This window comes from Fundulus heteroclitus, unplaced genomic scaffold (genome assembly GCF_011125445.2).
Source record: "Fundulus heteroclitus isolate FHET01 unplaced genomic scaffold, MU-UCD_Fhet_4.1 scaffold_104, whole genome shotgun sequence".
NCBI classification, from domain to species: Eukaryota; Metazoa; Chordata; class Actinopteri; order Cyprinodontiformes; family Fundulidae; genus Fundulus; species Fundulus heteroclitus.
In genome coordinates, this window is record NW_023396508.1 from 253,148 (window position 1) to 261,696 (window position 8,549).

General features: G+C 41.7%; 1 long non-coding RNA gene across 1 annotated transcript; it reads left to right on the top strand.

Moving 5' to 3' along the window:
- Positions 1 to 4,291: 4,291 nt before the first annotated feature.
- Positions 4,292 to 7,485, top strand: LOC118558166. Its single transcript, XR_004928191.1, has 3 exons — positions 4,292 to 4,745; positions 5,007 to 5,205; positions 7,255 to 7,485. It is a non-coding gene; the product is annotated as an uncharacterized LOC118558166 (long non-coding RNA).
- The last annotated feature ends 1,064 nt before the right edge of the window (positions 7,486 to 8,549 follow it).

The following is an 8,549-nucleotide window of genomic DNA, read 5'->3' on the forward strand; positions in this document are numbered from 1 at the left end:
AAATTCTCATCGATTATCGACACGTTTGCAAACAATTATCCTCAACTTTTCTCTGCCTTTAGAAATACAAAAAGTCGGCCCTCCAGGAAGAAAAAGACACTAGGAGATGAATGAAATCTCCTTACCTTTTTTGCGGCCGCAAGCTGTGTGTTTTTCTTCCGGAATGACGTCCTGACCGAAAAAACGGAAGGTGGTATGTCGTCCTTTGGGTCCGGGTGGAAACACCATTTTGTTACTGATTTCACCGTGCCGTGACTACGGTGAAGCACCCTCGGTGGACCCAGTTCGTTTTACCCAGTCAGGCGACTCCCACTTACTTTTTACCTTGAATGTAGGACGCATAAAACAGACAAGTATGCTTTTAGTTATATTTTATCTAAGTAAAGACAGAGAAATAGTTACAGTCACACCAGCGCTGATGGGCCCCTGATCGGCAGGAGGCCTCGAGTGCTCATCACGCAAACATTATAAAGGGATCTCGGGACACACCCATACAAGGGCGGTACACATCCAAACTGTGACATCAGCAGGGAAGCTGTGTCACCTCCGGGGTGGTATCTGATAGATATGTGCCAATCTTTTGGGTCAGTGCCATCTAAGTGTGCCATGCAGTTCTGGGATAAACAGCTCGTTCCACTTGACCTTGTTGATATCCTAACACCATCAACAAGTAATAGTGACAAAAATATACTCACCCACTCAATCTTTGAAGACCTATCTTTGATCATTGGATAGTAATCCACCAACCGTTTTGCCATGGCATTCACCTCATGTTTGGTGGGGTATCTGCAGTCCTCTGTGGCTCTCGCGATAGAAAATCATATTTGTCATAGTGTTTCTATGAGACGGCAGAAGAGCTCCTTGAAATGCCACGCTGTGCTTGGTTCCCAGCCGTTTCTGCTCGAAGTAGGAGCGACGCACATGTTCAAGCTCACTGTCTGTGAAGACTATGTATTCTGGGTTGGACATAGTCACAAATTTAGAAGTAGTGGCCTCCTCTTTTGATAGGTCGCTGCCTCCAGTGGGGGATGACTGCTGAATTTCTGGAGCTGCATTTACCTACAATATGTCATGGTTTAGTTTTGATTCGGCTTTTGTTGCCATTGGTTTTTGGTTTTTCCACCTTGTTTTAGTTTTAGTTAGGGTTTGACTTTATTTATTGTTTTTAGTTTCTCCTTCCCCTCACTTCAGCCTTCCCTTCCACTGCAGTTAGTCACACCTGCCAGCCACTAATTAGCCAGACTCATTTCACCTGCCAGCCTCACTACTTAAGCCTCACTCTGCTGTCACTACTTTGCCGGTCCGTCGTCTTTCTACACCCTCTCCATGCCAGTCCTTCAGTAAGTCTTTGTATTCTGCTGCCCGTTCCTAGTGAAGCTTTGCTTTTTGTCCAGATATTTCCTGTGAACTGCTAACCTGACAAGCTGCTTTGGAGAAGCTCTGCTTTGTGCCCTGGTGTATCCCGTGAACAGCTAACCTGACTAGTCACTCTGAGAAGGCTCAGATCCATGCTACGCCACCCAGCTTTACCGGGCTCTCTCTCCAGCCCCCACAGTCATCATCTGCTCCAGCCCTGAGAAGTCTCAGGTTTTCACCCTCCACAACTCACCTTCTTAAATAAACTCTCCTTAACAGTGCTCAGTTTGTGTGGTTGTGCTTGGGTTCATGAAGACAACTTCTGACACAATACATTTACACAAACAATTTATTAATTAACTATCTTTAAGTGGATAAAAACACTTTTAAAGGGCCTCAAAGCAGAAATATCTAAAATAAGTTACTTAACATTTCTGTGATATTGGATAATGTGTTGTACGGTTCAACAGTTCTTACCTTTTCGTCTTTATTCACAATAAGCCAAATAGCCTGGAGTCTCAAGAAATTTTCAGGACCAGGAAACAAATCTTTGATGTCTTCACGGGAAAGCGAAGATAAGTCTTCTCCAATATTAGCAGCTGCAATCAATATAGACAAAATACAGTGAGTACAATTCTACATACACATACACACACATACATACATACATACATACATACACACTGTGTAGCTCTGGAAGTTTGCTAACTTTCAATACAAAATCGAAATCCTTTAAATTAGACAATCATTTAATTTAATCAGTTGGTCCCATGTTGCCCCTAAAAGGGTGACTTTTTTAGTCAGTTGATTTATCTGGAAATCGGGTGAGAATTCACCGGATTCAGAGTTTCTGAAAACATAAAGTATCACTTTCCTGAATTGATGTGTATGCTGTCTGACCGCAGCTGGGTCTGACCTAAGATGGCCGCTCTGTCGGCACGCCTCTCACCCAACATGTCTGTGGTTCACAGACCAGTGTGATGCTTTCGCGAGCGTCAGAAAGCTATGGTGCATTCAGGAGCATGGGACATTAGATTTTTCAGAATAAAAAGCTAGCAGATGTGCATAATAAAAAAATAACAGAAATACAATTATAGAGCATTCAGTATTGTAAGAAAGCCCACACTGTTTCTGGATAGACACATTATTTTATGAGTTAGGTTCTGTTCCGTTTTTATGCCTCTTTCCTTGTAAATTTGAAATGTGGCTCCTGAATGCACCATAGCTTTATGACGCTCGCAAACGCATCACACTGGTCTGTGAACGCGGTGCTGAGTAGATGCACGTTTGATCTTCCGCTTAAGACAAAGCTTTGCAGTTTTAAAACTCACGTCGGCTCTCACAGTTTATTGTGTGGGAATGACAAGAGACCACAACAAATAAATCAGCTGTACCTGAGATAAAATCTTTGGATTTAATTTTGTTCATAACACTCGTAACTTTGTAAATTAATCTGCCAAATAACCACAGTTTTTTTCCCACAAGGGGTATAATAAAACGTTTTTGTATCATTATTTTAAGAACAAGTAACTGTGTTGGTCAAATTTTAATCCGTTTTCCTCGTTGATATTCAGTTGTGCAGAGCAAGGTGCGCTCCCGCGACAGGGGATGCATATCTCGGCAGGCATGCACTTTTCGGAAACATGCACTTTGCGAGGGAACACAAAAGTTTTTCCAATTATTTAAAGTGCGTGGTCATGTGGCCCTCTATTGGTCGTGCTGAAAAAAAATGTGCCATCTTTATCATGGAAGTTGCCCATCCCTGATATAACATGACCACTACATAAAAAAAGAAATCCCCGAAAAGTTAAATCGATAGGTTTGAGTCCCTCGAAGCAATACGACCGGTTTTCAGTCTGTCATAGAATTAAAGGTAGCTAAAAAAACTCAGGATGAAGTCCTGAACGGTACCTTAAAAGAAAAAAAGAGTGTAGTAATTTAAACTTTGTCCAGTTCATCCATAATTCTACTCCAGTAATGTCCACTTATGCCACTTTAAAATTATGAATTCACAGCTGCGGATCCCCACTAACGTCTACTCACGCGGGTGTTTTCAAAATGCAACGGACTGCAGAAGAAGAAAAAGAGTGCAACACGGTGGATTGTACCATCTGCACAGAGGGAGCGGGGGTGGCAAGCAGGCCAAATATGTTTACTTTAAATTTATAAAAAGAAAATAAATTCATATTACTTTACAACTATGAAAATCGTGTCATATCTAAGTGATCATTGATAATCGGAAGGTCGTTCCGGTCGTTATCAACACAGTTATGCTACCTACCCTTGGTATCTTCGATTCAGCGCTTTTCACACACATTCATTTCAGAGGCTAAATGCGGGGCACAGCAGCTAGCTAATGTAGGCAAAGAGAAGGTGGGAAAATGATTTGGCGCTGTGTAATTTGCTTTGTGTCTGTGGCTCTTACTCTCAAATCTCTATTGAGTCATATAAATTTGGCTCATAGTCGTAGTCCAGATTTTCACGTTGTTTGTAGAATCGATGGATGTTCTAAAGAGTATCGAGTCTACAACTCACTGTGGTATCAAATTCGGAGAAACCACCGTGAACATCTGGAAAGTGGCGCCAGCAAGCCACGGAGAGAAAGGACAGCAACAGCGACCTCAAGCCGGGAAGCCTCTTCAGCGATGAACAGAAACGTTTGGGCATATAGGTCAGCAACAGTGGAAAACAGAGAGCATCAAACGGGGGAAGCAGTGGTGGAAAACAGAGTCCAAGCTGAAGATCTATTGATTGAGGGAAACAGAGTGCAGCCCTTTCAGTACTCTGTGTCTCCACAACATTTTGGAGCATTTGACAGTACTGCATCCCTGTACTCTGGCTTTGGCGATGGCACCCAAAACATCACCCCTCCAAGTCATCCTGCTTTGTCCCAGACCGTCGATGTTACCTTAAATAAAACTTTGAATACTCCGGATGTTCCATGTGCTGCTGTAGTTGACTCTTCTGCATCATGCCAATCAAAGGTAACGTCAACCCTCTTGTTTAATTCAGAAACGTTACACAGCTACATTGAATTTAACAATGGGTGTCTAAACTTTTCCATACCCGGTGATTTTAATAATTGATTAACATCACAACTCGCCATGGAATAAGAATTGATTAAGAATGCACTTAGGGCCTAATATAATTTTTTTTGGCTCTGCCATCCTAATGAGACACATAAAATGCTGTCTACAACTAGCTTTGTGTGGATATATTTGCCATAGAAAATAATAGTTAAACGGTAACGTTAACATAACTGTGTTTGTGAAAACGCTGTTTTACACTCTGAATTTTCTTTTTTAAAGGATGACACAAGGCATGACACTTTGACCAGACAAGCCACTGCTATTATGTTGACTGCAAGAGAAAAACGCCATCTTTCACAGGTTTGTCTACATACAACATTATTACATTTATTTCATCTGTGGCTTTATTGATTATCTGCATAACAAGTTCCGTCTTGGAAATCAGGTCAAAGGTGATATCCTTAAGTGCTCTTTCTGTTCAAGCATTAGGGCAACATAACTTGTATCAATCCGTGAGATGTGATATTTTATAATAAAAAAGGGGTTACAAAATATTTTGAAGTTCTTTTAAAACTGGACTGTTTGGACTTGAATTGCTCTCGTTTCTTGCCTGTTTTTCAGCGAGGTGTGAATGACGTTTTGGCAGCAATGCAGCAATACCAAGCTCTGTTGGTGACCAATCTAAGGAGTCGGCTTCAAACTGTATTCCAGCAACATCCAGGAAGTGATCTTGAAAAGGAAGCGATGGCAGTATTTGACCAGATTGAGGAACCATTTGCCTCTGTTGCAACAACATACAGGCAGGACAATGTCATTAAAGGTATACTATGCAACCGGGGTTAATTTTCCAGCGAGGCTCCCCCCAGAGGGCGAAAGTAAAAGTGCACTGTCGTAAAGATGCTCAGCTGTTCTGGTTTCTCCGTCAAGCCAGGCGCGGTTGTTTTGAGCTTAGCAGACAGGCAAACGCAACGAAAAGTGGAAAAAAACGGCAGTACAAACAATGACTAACACAGTAAAGGTATGAACATCAAGCTTCCCGCAGCGCTATCTTGGTGAGGCGGCCGCCGGCGCCGGGGCAAAAACACATGGAGTTCTCGCCGTAAAGCGAGACTTCTGAGCCTGTGCGTGCGGGCCGAGGGCTCTTGCAATTGCAAGTGCGGTATTTCCCCCACAGACCACCAGGGCGGCCGAGAAAACCTTTGTTCGACCTAAAATGACTCATTTAATCATCCAAAACGGTATGGAACACATTAATTAACTGAAAAATGTTGCATAGTATGCCTTTAAGGAAAATTTCAATTTTGTGGAGTCAGAGATTTCTGTTGGGTATACTGCCTGCTTGAAGAAAAAAGGGAAAAAAAGGGTCCTCTCTAAAATTCCCAAATGTTTTCATTACATACCTCTGATCAAACAGTTATTATCCCATACAAAGGTTTTGGAAATGATTGATCAGCCGCAGACATCATAGATGGAAAGTTTATAAAATCACACCCTTTATTTTCAGCCTGGCCCTCTGCTTTACAGATAATCATTTACTCTGATGAAATTGAAATTTGCAACCCACTCAGATCTCATGCATCAAAGAATAAGTTGCTTATGTTTTATTACACATTAGGAAACATTAATCCAAAATATAGATCAAAACTAGCTGCAATCCGTCTACTTGCTTTTGCAAAGAAGAGCGAGCTGTCTGAATGTGGAGTGGATGGTATTTTGGGCAGGTTGTATGAGGACTTGGTGATGCTATATGCTAGTGTTAATATTCAAAATGGGAATGGTGAATGTGAAATATTTGGAACATTGGTTTCGATATGTGGTGACACTTTAGCACGACATGAACTTTGTGGATTTAAAGAGGGTGTTGGCTTTGCATATAATAAGTGCCGGCAGTGTGAATGTTTGTTTGAGGGCATGCAAATGTGTTTTGATGAGGACAACTTTGAGCTTAGGACACTAGAAAGACATGTTCGGCAGTGTGGTGACATTGAGAAGGCTAATACTGAGTACCTTAGCAACCGTTTAAAAACTACATTTGGTATCAACAGACGGAGCAAGCTGGTAGAATTTCCAGCCTTCAACATGATCCAACAAACACCACAGGATATGATGCATATCATTCTTGAAGGCATTGCTCCATTGGAAATAAAGTGTGTTTTAAAACACTTTGTTCTCCTAGGTCTACTAGACTTGAATGTCCTCAATACTGCATTAACTGGATTTCCTTACTCTCCACTTGATGTCAGAGATAAACCAAGTCCTATAGCGCACAGCACACTAGCTTCAAATGATAATAAGTTGAAGCAGTCTTCAGGCCAAATGATTGTTCTACTAAAATTATTGCCATTTCTTTTTGATACAGTTAAAGACTATGAACACTACCAAATCGTTGTTAAAATTTTGTTTGCTCCTGTCATTGGTCTACAGACAATTAGCAAGTTGAAAACACTAATTGAACAGCATTTAAAACATATGAAAAATCTTTTCCCTGATAACAACTGTTAAAAAAAGTGTGAATGTAATAATTTTATTTCTATCAAGTTACAGGTATTTGGTTTGTTTTAAGAGTTTGCTTTCAGGAAGGTTCTGTTGTGTTTAACCTTAGACAGGGAGAACAAATGGTTCTCCCAGATAAGGCTGCAACAAAGCTTGCTCCCATGTTTGTTTTCCACCCCCATGTTGTAAATTCCTGAATCCTTCTGACCCAATCCTCCTGACCCCCTCTTTGATGTGTGATAATAAAGACAGAAGGACAGAGATGACCCGGCGCAGACGATACTAAACTTTCAGGGAGTGAAGTTCTCCGTTTGGGTATCTTCTGTCCTTTTCTATAGAACAGTCTAAAACTTGTGTTGTGTGGTTTTCATTCTAGGATAAAAGGGGTTATCTTTAATAACCCTATCAGCATGGTGCCGTGATGCGGATCCCAACATATCAGCTCGCTGACGAGAGGAGCGGACACGTTGAAACCCACCGGTGGTCTGAGTCAAGGACCTGTCTAAAGTCCTGGGAGGTAATTTCCTCGCTGGGTCAGCGTCATAGGTTAACTCCTTTCGCCAACGAGGGATTGACGGGATCCGACCGGGAGAAAAGCACACCACAGCAAGTAAGTTTTTAAGCTATCGGTTAAAGTCCGTCGTTCAGGATTTCGGGTGAATAAAAGTTTTCCCGAACACTTGTGCAAGCGGTTTTAGTCCCTTGTAATGGGACTAAAACCGCATGGTAAAAAAGAAATCCCCGAAAAGTTAAATCGATAGGTTTGAGTCCCTCGAAGCAATACGACCGGTTTTCAGTCCGTCGTAGAATTAAAGGTAGCTAAAAAAACTCAGGTTGAAGTCCTGAACGGTACCTTAAAAGAAAAAAACAGGATTAAGGTCCTGGAAGGTAGATAAACACAACGCAAAAGTAATTAGGATGGGTTCAGGACAAAGTAGAAGGGGAAATCCCTAGAAGTAAATTCAAAATGTTATTGCAATGAATATTATCGTTTTATTAACTTGAAAAAAGAGGATTTTACAGAGTCACACGAGCAAATGATGCACACAGTATTGGTTCTACTCCCTAAAAGCTATCTTCTACTATTTATGGAGTTGTTTTTCTCTTCTGTTAAAACCTTCTCTTCTGCTAATTGATGACCTGGCCTTGAAGCTTTTCTACAAGTTATCTAAAAGCATATGACAGTAGGGCTGGATGATAATTTAATAACAATATATATCGATCGATAGACGTGTGGCGCGATAGGAAAAGATAGGGTCGATAAAACTTCGATAGAGAGTTTTCTTTCCTTCCTTTCAGCCTATCATATTAGTTGATGCTACAGTCACTACTTCTCGACAAATCGTAATCGCGAACCCAGGCACGGAGCCAGGCACGCCGTCACAAAGCGCTGCCCTCACAAACCACAACACAGAGCACGTGAATATGTAGCAGCAAGGAGTGGCGGAGAAAACGGTCCCAAAACGGGGTTTTACTAGTTTGCCAGTCTGACAGAAATAAACCACAGTGATTTGTAAGACTTGCAAGGAACTGGTAAAAACAAAGTCTGGTAACGCAACCAACTTGTTTCATCACGTAAGCCGCTCAGCCACTCACACCCGCAGCAGCGCGAGCTGTGTCAGCCCTGCGCGACTCCGCGGATATGCTGCTGTTGTCTGCAGTTGAAAAACC